General features: G+C 40.9%; 1 protein-coding gene across 2 annotated transcripts in view; it reads left to right on the forward strand.

The window, feature by feature from the left end:
- Positions 1-12,026, forward strand: part of ROR1 (receptor tyrosine kinase like orphan receptor 1) — a 409,576-nt gene that overhangs the window by 201,939 nt on the left and 195,611 nt on the right. The window contains exon 1 of one of the 2 annotated variants that reach the window (XM_017962125.3): positions 1,883-9,888. The exons of the other annotated variant lie outside the window; for it this stretch is intronic. The gene's annotated coding sequence lies outside the window, so the exon portion shown is untranslated. Of the gene's footprint in view, positions 1-1,882; positions 9,889-12,026 lie in introns of those variants that run through there. 2 annotated transcript variants of the gene reach the window in all.

Consider the following 12,026-nt stretch of genomic DNA (forward strand, 5'->3'; position numbering starts at 1 on the left):
AGTTTGATGGTACGATATATCTTGTTAATAGAATCATGCTAGAACTGGACTAGAGAGATTCATGCTTAAGTTGTGTCTATTTCTTTCTGCCTTAGAAATAGCAGTGAAATCTGGATTTTTTTTTTTTATGTGGGAGCTCTTCAGTCTTTAAAAAAATGAGTTAATAACTGAAATGGCATAATTAGCTGCCTGGGTGAGCTCTCAGAAATCAACTTTTCTTTGGGTCAGCTGTCTCCCAGTTAAGCAGTTATGCGGAAATCTTTCTTTTTCATGCCCGGAAGTATAAAACAGAAAAATCATGGGATGCTGAAATTGCTGAACACACATGAAGCGGTGCCACAGTGTCCCCACCCTGTGCCAAAGCAAATTTCTGAGCATTATGTAATTTCTCCCTGGCTTTGAGCTCCCATGATCCTGTCTGAGGTTGATGCTGTACAATCTGCTAGAGCTGAGCTCCTTCAGGCACTTCTTTGGCAGGTGACATCTTGTCAATATTAGAGACCTGTGATTGGGAGAGGGGAGAGAGGCTCCCATCAATTCAGTCTACATCCAGCGCCCTGCCATTTTCCAGAATTCATGCTGGGGATTGCTAACACAGATGGCATTTGTTGGCTGAAGAGTAAATCACGACTTTCGTGGGTACATTCATTCATTTGGAAAGTATTTTTGATCATTCACTGGGCTAATAGTACTGTGGGGAATTTGAAAAAATGTACTTTATATGGTTTCAAAAATAAAGTCTATGGTAGAGCTTTTGCCCTCAAGGAATTTACAGTCCTTTAGAGAGCCAAGACACGTATTTGTAAGTTAACTAACAGCACACACAAAAACTAGATACCCCTGTGATGCACTAGTGGTAAAGCTAACAAAAGGTAATGTCATGGAGTGTGAGTTCTGGTTGGGTGATCTTGTCTAATTCTCTTATGTTCCCAATGAAGAAACTGAAGCACAGAGAGGTAGGAAAGGCCGACCTGAGGAAGCACAGCCAGGAAAGGATTGCATTTAGGCTTGAATGCAGATCTCCTAATGCTTTTTGTGCTCTGCTTTCTGCTACCCGACAGCCATCTCTCTGTATGTTTAAGCATGAAAGTGGTGATTTTGGAAAACGGTTGATGCTCAGAGGGAGAAAAGTGGCCAACTTTAGGAATCAAAATTCCAATATTACTCCAGGTAATGCCAGAGAAACATAATTTGACTTAATATGGTCCACATCTTTCTAGTCCAGTGCCAACATCATTCATTAACTAGATATACACTATTATGTACTGTAAAACCATAATCAACTTTCCATGATTTTGGAGAAATTTCTAGCATAAGGAGAATCTAGATCCCTGGTTTGTCGGTGTCATCTTTTTTCTTCTACCTTTTGTCAGTCACTTGGTCATATTGCTCATTAGCACCTTCAAACGGAGATAGGAAAATGAAACTACAGGTTGAGTATCCCTTATCCAAAAATCTTGGGACCAGAAGTGTTTTGGAGTTCAGAATTTTTTGGATTTTGGAATATTTGCATATATATAATGAGATACCTAGGACATGGGACATGGGTCTAAACACAAAATTCATTTATGTTTCATATACACCTGTCTTAGTCCATTCTCACACTGCTCATAAAGACATACCCAAAGTGGGTAACTTATAAAGAAAAGAGGTTTAATTGACTCACAGTTCCACATGTCTGAGGAAGCCTTAGGAAACTTAGAATCATGGCAGAAGGTAAAGCAAATATGTTCTTCTTCACATAGTGGCAGCAAGGAGAAGAATGAGAGTGAAGTGGGGGAAAAGCCCCTTATAAAACCATCAGATCTCGTGGGAACTCACTCGCTATCACGAGAACAGCATGGAGGCAATTGCCCCCGTGATTCAATTACCTCCCACTGGGTCCCTCCCATGACACATGGGAATTATGGGAACTACAGTTCAAGATGAGATTTGGGTGAGGACACAGCCAAACCATTTCAACACCTTACACACATAGCTTGAATATTTATTTGAATAATATTTGAATAATTAAACATCTTTTCTTTATGAATTACCCAGTCTGGGATATGTCTTTATTAGCAGTGTGAGAATGGACTAAGACAAGTGTATATGAAACATAAATGAATTTCGTGTTTAGACCCGTGTCCCGTGTCCTAGATATCTCATTGTATATATGCAAATATTCCAAAATCCAGTATTTTTAAATAATTTTGTGCATGAAACAAGATTTTGACTGCATTTTGACTGTGACCCATCACGTGAAGTCAGGTGTGGAATTTTTCACCCGTGGTTTCATGTTAGCGCTCAAAATGTTTTGGGTTTTGGAGCATTTTGGATTTTGGATTTTTGGGTTAGGGATGCTCAACCTGTAGTGAGTTGACTGTCACTCGGCAGCTCTGGAAAATTACCTGTCTGCACTGAATGTCCTCATCAGTAAAATGGAAATGATTTTAGTACCAACCTTGTAGGATTATTCTAAAAATCAGAGAAACTCATGCAGCTTAGAACAGTGCCAGGCACACAGCAAATGCTATGGCGTTCTTAAGCATCTTCCTCTGTGGTGCCTTATCATTACCATGTGATTGTGCCTTGCTTGTCCCTGTTTCACTTTACAGAGGGAGAAAAGTGGCCAACTTTAAGAATCAAAATTCTGATATTACTCCAGGAAATGCATAGAGCCAGAAAGACACAATTTGACTTAATATGATCCACATCATCCCCTCAGGCTGAATAGTTGTAGCTTGCACATCTATACCAAAATTTTTTACCTTTTTTGTAGAAGGAAAATATTTATATCTTCTGTTCCATATCTTAGATATTTATAAGAGTGCTTAAGTTCAACCTCCCAAGAAACTGCCAGTTTTGTTGATGGTGATTGTCTGCACAGATTTTCATATTCAGTGTTGGGAGTGCCTTGGGGACCATCAACAATAGCCCACTCCTTTCATCCATGAGAACACAGGTCTGGGAGGTTATTTTTCCATCCATGGCAGGTGCACACTAGAGGTTATCTGGTTAGTAGCCTAACTAAGATTAGAACCCAGGAATTCTGATTTAATCTCAAATGACCTCTTTTATTTCTGCATCCGGGAAGGAGAAGAGGAAAGTAAACAGGAAATTCATGTTATCTATGGAAAAGTTGACCAGTTTCATGTTTATTAGATGATTTGTTTCAGGAGATTGTTTACAAGTTTTATCTTCCTAGCCAATAATCTTCTGTAAGAGTAAAGTCATGGTCATTAAGATAGTCATATTAATGTATTCAGAAGCTGTGTGGTGTGGATAATTTTGGTTTTGACAGTAATTATAATTTTATTGGGCACTTCCTGTGTGACAGATCATTTATATTCTTTTCTGCTGAAAATTCAGTATGGGCTGGGATCACATTTATTTTGTAGATTATTCTGTCTGCAGTTCCCAAATATAGTGGGTGGCACATGGTAAACACTTTGTAAATAATTGTAACATGTTGTAATTTTGTTATAGCTTTATTCTTTGTAACACTAAAAGTAGGTATATGCTTCTATGATCCAGAAATTTCACTTCTGGTTATATAAATCAAAGGAATCCTCATTTGGTTCTATAAGGCAACATGTATAAGTATGTTCATCACAGCATTGTTGGTGATAGCTGGGAATTAGAGACAATCTGAACACACATCTGTATTAGTCAAGGTTCTCCAGAGAAACAGAACCGATATACATAAAGAGATCTATTACCAGGAATTGGCTCATGCACTTATGGAGCCTGGAAAGTCTGAAGTCTGTGGGGTGGGCCGGCAGGCTGGAGACCAGGGAAGGGCCGATGCTGTAGTTTCAAGTCAAAGATTGTCAGGCTGAAGAGCTGGGAAAGAGTGAATGTTGTAGTTCAAGTCTGAAGGCCATCTGCTGGAGTAATTCCCTCTTGCTCTGGGGAGGTCAGCCTTTTGTTCTATTTAGGCCTTTAACTGATTAGATGAGGACCACCCACATTATGGAGAGCAATCTTCTTTATTCAGAACCTACCCATTTACATTTTAATCTCATCCTAAAGCACTCTCATAGAAACATCAAGAATATTGTTTGACCACATATCTGGGCCCAGCCAAGTTGATGCATAAAACTAACCATCGCACCATCCCTGTGAAATTATATAGGTAAAATTTAATGGCTGCTGACTCTGAGATACTGTATCAAATAAACTTCCAAAGAAGAGAGAGATGGTATGCTCAAAAGAGTTCAACTGAAAATAATTTAATGAAGGTGCTGCTTACGATGGTGAACAAAGTTAAGGAATCAGCAGAGACAGGCACCCAGGGACTAGGAACTAGGCCTGAAGGGTAAGGGGAGAGAATGATGCAATTGGAATCCAGTGAGACTGGAGCCATAGAAGAGGGCCATCCTGCTAGAAGCTGTGGCCACAAAGGAATGGACCTACTGCCAAATGCTCAATAAGGCAGAGAGGGAGGGATAGGTGAGGGGCCAGGGTGGTAGCCTGTAAACTTGACCTCTTTCTTCTGGCCTTCAGTCTTCTTTGGGTGTCCCTCATTGGTCAAACACAACCAGAAGCCATTGGGCATGGGGCTCTGGGTGATGTGTCTGTAGGGGCCTTAGGGGCACAAAGCTGGGCAAGGAATGACTCAGTGGCCTGGAAAGGGCACATGATGAAAGGCTATCATAAATAGTACACAGCAGTTAGAAATGATGAAGTAGATATGCTCAAAGCCACATGGATGAGTCTGAAAACCTAGTGCTTGTTGACAAAGGTAAGAAATAGAAAGATCTAAAACACAATTCTAGTTATGAAAGTAAAATACATATGCACAAAACAACAATGCACGTCTGCCAGACTATTTAGGAACAAAAGCATACACATCAAACACTGTGGAATAGCTGCATGTGGTAGAGGAAAGTAATGTGGATTAAAGGGAATAAATAGAAGAATAAATGAGAAGGAGAGAGAGGTCTTTCATGGACCAATGATGATAATGTGCTATGAACAGAAGAGAGTGATTAAGTCAACTCCCTGCACTAAGGATCCAACTTCATGAGAAAAAAATATATATTTATAAAACATATATAACATATATATATGGTATTAATTTTTCTGTTAGATGGTTGAGGCATCTCATCCATATAACTCATGCTGCCAGATTGGAGGAATCCGAGGCCTGAGGGGTTCAAGGAACTAGCCCAGAGTTATGAAGGTAGTGGGTGATCTCTTGAGGAAATGAGACGCCATGCATATTCTTGATGTAGATTCTTCTCTTCAGTGACATTGCCATGACCCCACCTCATTGAGACATTTGATCCACACAATACAGTGATTTAAGGCCTGTGTGAATGTAAATTACTGCTGTTCATTTTTGTGTTCTTGCCTGGGACCAGGGAAGAAATTCTCCAAATACAAACATCCTGCTTTCTGAGTTTGAGGACTTACTTTAGAAAAGTACTACCATTGACCTTATACCTATCATTAGCTAAACCTTCTGTAAACGGCATCATTTTGGGAGCAAGGTAATTGTCAGGTCAGGTCTGGGTAGACATATACCTCATCTGTTATCTCCAAAGTGCTTTCAGTCTCCTTCTTTTCCATCTGTCTACAGGCATCTCAATTGGTTTATGTTAGCCTTAGAAAATGGGGCTTGGGTTTAGCCAGAGGGGATGAAAGATGGCCTCAGCCACATGGCTCTGGAAGGGAAGGTGATAGGGATGGCCCTAGTCACACTGGGCCTTTGTAAGAGGGCCAAGGAGCACTTACCCCTCCAAGGACACTTGTCTCTGGGGCTGTACTTGCCACAAACCTAATCCTCTCCATTACATAGCTCCGCAGGCTAGGTTTTCAGGAGACAGCACAGCTCCATAAAGCTGTTGTGATCCTGTTAGCACATTGTGCAAGGAGCACGGATAAGACTTTTGATTCTGGGAATTACTGGAAGAAAAAATATACATTTGTCTGAATCACTCATGCTGCCAGATTGGAGAAACCTGAATCAGTTTGGTGTTATTCATAACAACAATGGTAGTAATAGTAATAACAAAATCTGTCCCCACCATTTGTTTACCTACTCTGTAGGAGGAAGAGTGCTTGAAGGTTGGCATCCATGATCTCATTCCATTTTCACAAAAGCTTGCATTTTGCTGGCAGAGAGACCAAAGTCAAACAGGTTAAGCAACTTAGCCAAGAACAGAGCCAGAAAATGACCCAGTCCAACAGCCTCCTCAGCTCCTGCCCTGTCCTCACAGTGGTTCCATCCCAACTCCAGTAGCCAAGTGTGTCCTGAGACAGGGTGGCGTTGGGGTGGAAGCTCAGGAAGGCTGAAGCTTCCCAGGTGTGGCTAAGTGGAATGTCCTCAAGGTCCAGATTGGTGCCCATTTTAAGGGCAGGGTTTTCTTGTTGAGGTTGTTCTCTCTTCTCACCTGGAGAGAGAGCCTGTGTTATCTTCTGAAATGTCCCCTCAGGTAAGAAGGGAGTGCATTCTATTATATATCAGGATGTGAATCCTGCCAGACTGCAGTGAGGCAAGGCTGCTTCATGATGTCTTGAGAGCTGGTGTCCTGGGATCCTTTGGCTGGGCTGGAAGGTTCAGCTGGTCCACATGGATAGGAGGATGTGTAGGGAAGACAGGAGAAGGATGGCCTGGCCTAGGGGTTTAGGTTTGCTCCTAGATAGCAGAAGTCCTGTCATAGAAAAAGGGATTCCTGGGCTGTCACAGTGAGTCCATATTAGTTTCCCTTACTCCGATACTCTTCAAAGTCCATCCAACTGGAGTCACATACTTCCTTCTTCCTTTTGCAAGCAGTGCTCAAAAGTGAGTCAAGCCCACTCAGCCCAATTTGTTGTTAATGCTTGTTGCTCTCGCTTGCCTCCCTTTTTGTTTTCTCTTTTTAAGGATGTTTTGTCCTAGTAACAAATGATACAAAAAATAAAATAAATAATAAAATACTACTACTACTAATTGGCGACAAGCACCATTCTAGTTGCTTTAGGTAGATGATCTCATTTGATCCTCTGCAGAACCTTATAAATTATTATCCCCAACTGGCAGATGAAGAAACTGAAGCTTGGAAAGGTTGAGAAACGAGTTCAAGGTCGCCCAGCTAGAACACTGAGGAGCAGGGAACAGAATGCTATTCTGTTTTCCTTCAAAGCCTGAGTTACTCTCTACTTGACCACATTGCCTATAAAATGGGGATGGTAATAACAGTTGCCCTGCTTGCTTTGCAAGCCTGCGGTGAGGATCAAATACGACAGTAATTGGGAAAGCACTTTGAAAATTGCAAAGCGCTATGTAAATATATGGTATTATTCTAATGTATCACGGGCCTACAAAAACACTGCTCAAACATTTCATTTAAGAGAAGACACACCAAATCATTATTCAATAAGATAACACCATATGTGATCCTTTCATCATTCCAAGAATGTTTATGAAGTCCACAAAACCAAAGCCATTAGGAAGGTTTTGTTTTCTGGGTAGGCTCAGCAAACTTGGAGCAAGCTCAAGTGGTCTTTAAATAGTCAAGTTAAATTAAAGAGACCACATTAAGTGTCAAAAAATTAAATGCCCTTACAGACTCTGGGAGTTTAGGATATATGTTTTCAATGCATTAAAATATTCCTAAGAGCTGCTTTCAAGGAGTTGAATGGGAATCCCTTTGGTACTAAAGGGAGAGGTAATAATAATAACAGAAAATAATAGCAGTAATTTTAACCAAGTGGAGTAGTATGAAGAACACTGGCTATCCAACCAGACTCCTGGTCTACTAGATATATAACCTGGAATGTAATTTAATCTCTCTGTGCCTTAGTTTTCTTATCAGTAAAATGGGAGTGGTAATAGCACTGACTTTGTAAAGGCTGTTGTGATGATTAAATGAGCAATTGGAACTGCACCTACCATGTGTAGTGTATACTCTGTAAATGTTACCTCATGCTATTATTACGCTTTCTTAAGCACACAAAATATTCACAAACAACATGCGAATAAAATGGCAAAGAAACTGAATTCAGCTGTAATAACTAAGGTCCTCCAATGTGCCAGGTATGGTGCTCCATACTTTATATACATTATCTCTTTAATCATCATAACAACTGTCAGGGAGAGATTTTCTCACTCTCTCCCCTCTCATTTTACAGATATGGAAACGTAAGTCCAGAGGACGTGGTGTGATCATCTGAATTGCTCTTTAGGATTTTTTTATTTACTACTTTCCCAAGCTGCCGAAACCTGGCAGCTAGCAGCGACTCCTCTGCCCCTGGATCTAATTGGTCTTGAGAACAGGGAGGACTGTCTAGTATTCCAACTGTGCCTACATTGCCGAGAGATGGGCAATAGGGGAAGCGGGACCCCTCTAGAAGTGATGGCTGAAACAGTTGAGGCTGGGCTTTCCACACCTTTTCAGGGTTCTGGAGTAAGTCAGTGTTACTCAGCCCACTTAGAGCTATTCTTGAAGCTGCTTTGAACCAGATTTTAAGGTTTTAGAAACATTCGGTAAGGCAGGAGTGTGGCTGATACCCTGCAATCCCTCCAGAATGGTCTGGTTTCTAACTGGGTTGATTTAGGATGACATCACATCAGTTCACAGCATTGCAACTGCCTTTAGCTCCTCATTGTCCAAAAGGACAATGTCCTCATTCTTTAATATTGTGGTTGAGTGGAGTAACTTTTGACTTCACAACCTAACAGACCCAGATCTGAATCTTGGCTCTGTCATCAATGAGCTGAATGATTTTGAGATAAGGTATATTTCTCAGAGCCACAGTTTCCTTATCTACTAAATAATCCTTCCTTGCCAGATCAAATAAGATGCAAAGGGATGCAAAGTACCCCACACCGGGTGTGGCTCACAGTGAGTACTTACTAAACATTAGTTCCCTTCCTTTGTCTTAGCAAGGCACACATAACCCTTTCTAAACACACCTCGATCTATTTATTAACATACTGTACTTTTTAAATATGTACATGATAGTTCATGAAGACCAAGTTGAAACATGCCTTTCCTAGTTTTGCCACAGAAATGAGATAATCTATGTGGAATTACCTAGTTTACTGCCTGGGACAAAATGGGCTCTAAATGAGTAGGAATGAATGAAGGTGGCTGAGTGGTAGGAGCTAGGACTGTTAATAATATTTTCTCCTGAAGGGTACCCAGACTTCTCTGGGAACCTCGAATTTAAGAAAGCTTATAAGGGGGACTGTGCAGTGGAAGGGGTCTGGTCAAGGAGAAACAGAGCACTGGTGCTTGTATACTGCCTTCCCTCAATAAAATATTTGTCTCCTCCACCCCACAAGCCAGACCACAGCCATTCACATTTAAAGCTTGTGGTTTGTCCATCTTTGGGAGGGTGCCACGTGGAATAGGATTATATTAAGTGCATAGTGATGGCTTTGTGGCTCAGGCAGGGAATTGTCCCTGGCTAATTTCACATTGGATACTAGTCCTGTAAATGTTATTAGGGTGTGCAAGCTAGCTGCTACTATTAACTTTATGTTGACTTTCTTTGTTCCAAACACAAGCTCTCAAAAGAGTTCTTTGCGGAGTGCCATTTAAGGGCTCGTGCAGCCTTTGGAAGTTGATTTGGGGATGCCTGGGAATACAGACTCCTGGAATTGCATTTAGGATCCTGACTCAATGTGTATTTTCACTCTGGTGTTTCTTTTGGTCTTATTCCATGCGTTGGATAGCTGAACATGGACAGATATACAATATGAAGTCTCTTTGGTTTCCATAGTAACACATTATTTATCTGGCATTGTCAGCTCATTAACTGTTCCACCCAAGTGAATTTTCCAACTAATCGAAGCATTTCTCATTCAATGCCAAATGGTTTGTTGTTTAATGGAAATCTTTCCTAATGGATTACCCACGCACCTCTGTCTTCCGAAGGAGGGCTGTCTTTTCACAATACTGCTTGGACTTCATTGTGAGTTTTTGAATGGTGCTGTCATATATAGTACGACATATCTGGGGTGTGTTGAACTCTGGACTAATTGCCCTAAGCTGTTAAATTTTTTGAGTCCCTGGGTCTCCGTACTTTCTCCTAAGTAGTTTCTAGTTTATCTGCCTCCATCTCCTTTCCTGATCTCAATTTGTTGTGTCTAGTCAACTCCGGACTAGGAAATCTGATAACGAAGCTTGTGAAAAGTACGTATAAACAGCTTCTGAGTGAAAACCTCTTGAGCTTTTCTAAGGAGTAAGAGCTTCAGTGCAACAAACTGCGCTGGTTCTCCACAACAGAAAGCATTCTGCCTCAGACATTGTTTTGTCAGATATTTGTTTACCTATCCTGCCAAATTTGAGTTGCAGGAACCTAATCCAAATGTTAATTGGAATTTCCAAATCACCACAGATTGCCCATCCCTAATCAAAAAATTCTAAATCCTCCAAAACCTAAAACATTTGAGCACCAATATGACACTACAGGTGGAAAATTCCACATCTGACCTCATGTGATGGGTTGGAGTCAAAACTTTGTTACATGCACAAAATTATTAAAAATATAGGGGCCAGGCATGGTGGTTCACACATGTATGTAATCCAGCACTTTGGGAGGTTGACACAGGAGAATCACTTGAGTCCAGGAGTTTGAGACCAGCCTGGGCAACATAGAAAGACCCTGTCTCTTAAAAAAAAAATTATTATTATATTTAGAGAAAATAAAATTACCTTCAGACTACATGTATAATGTGTATATGAAACATAAATAAATTTTGTGTTTAGATTTAGGTCCCATCGCCAAGATATCTCATCATTTGTATGCAAATATTCTAAAATCTGAAAAAATCCAAAATCTAAAGAACTTCTAATTGCAAGATTTTTGGATAAGGGATACTCAACCTGGACTATCCAAGTGCTGGCTTTAAGTGGGATGTTACAAGGCCTTCAGAAAGGTCCGTTCAATCATTTCTTGTTCACTGCCAGGCACTGAGCAAAGCATTGGCTGACTAGATAGACATAGTTCTTGCTCTTGGGTTGCTGAAAGTCTAGGTTGAAAAAAATTTAGAAATATGCAGATAAACTTGAAAAACAGTATAGAGGGGTGTGTGACTAGGTTCCGCATAGCACAAAGAAGGGAATGATGTCTGCTTAGAAGAATCAAAGACCATAAGCAAGAGGAGACAATTTGCCCTCTCTCTACTTCCCTTTAAAAATTCATTTACGTCTTTCTGTATTTATCTCATTCCTGTAGTCAATAAACACTTACTCAATACAAACTATATTCCTTTCACTGAGACTGCAATAGCGTATAAAGCAGATATAATTCCTGCTCTCACTTTGACATAAAGGACGAATAGAGAGGAAGGGAAGAGGAATGAAAATGGGCATCCTGAGAAGGAGAATCACGGATTGAAAGGGCAGGTATGTTTGGAATGGTGAGCTGTAATTTAGCATGGCTGGAATTATGGGAAACGAGGTTTTAAAGCATGCTCTGCTGAGGACTTCAAACTTTATTATATGTGCAGGAGTTGCCCAGCGAAGGTTCTAGCCAAGGAGTTCTTAGAAAAGTGTCCCCAGGCTGGGCATGGTGGCTCACACCTGTAATCCCAACACTTTGGGAGGTAGAAGTGAGAGGATCCCTTGAGCCCAGGAGTTCAAGATCAGCCTGGGCAACATGGTGGAGACCCTCTCTACCCAGAAAAAAATTTTTTAGTTAGCTAGACTTGGTGGTATGTACCTGTGGTCCCAATTACTCTGGAGGCTAAGGCAGGAGGATCACTTGAGCCCAGGAGGTCATGGCTGCAATAAGCCGTATTTGACTCACTCCAGCCTGGGTGACAGAGTGGGACACTGTCTCAAAAAAAAAATAAAAAGAAAAGAAGTGTGACCATATGATGGGGGATTGTGGCATGGAAGGTGGGCAGCGGCAGAGAACCAAACCTACAACATCTAATAAATGACATGTACTTTTCGACTTCAGCTTTAGGTTTTAAATTTTGGGTTTTTTGCCTCAGTTACCCAGAATCCATCAATGGCTTTTCTGTTGTTTCTGCCTCTGCTTTTTTCCTTTGAATGCTGTCACACAGATACAGGAAATCAGAGCCTACAGAAACCAGTAGAGGC

Source organism: Papio anubis, chromosome 1, assembly GCF_008728515.1.
Source record: "Papio anubis isolate 15944 chromosome 1, Panubis1.0, whole genome shotgun sequence".
Taxonomy (NCBI): Eukaryota; Metazoa; Chordata; class Mammalia; order Primates; family Cercopithecidae; genus Papio; species Papio anubis.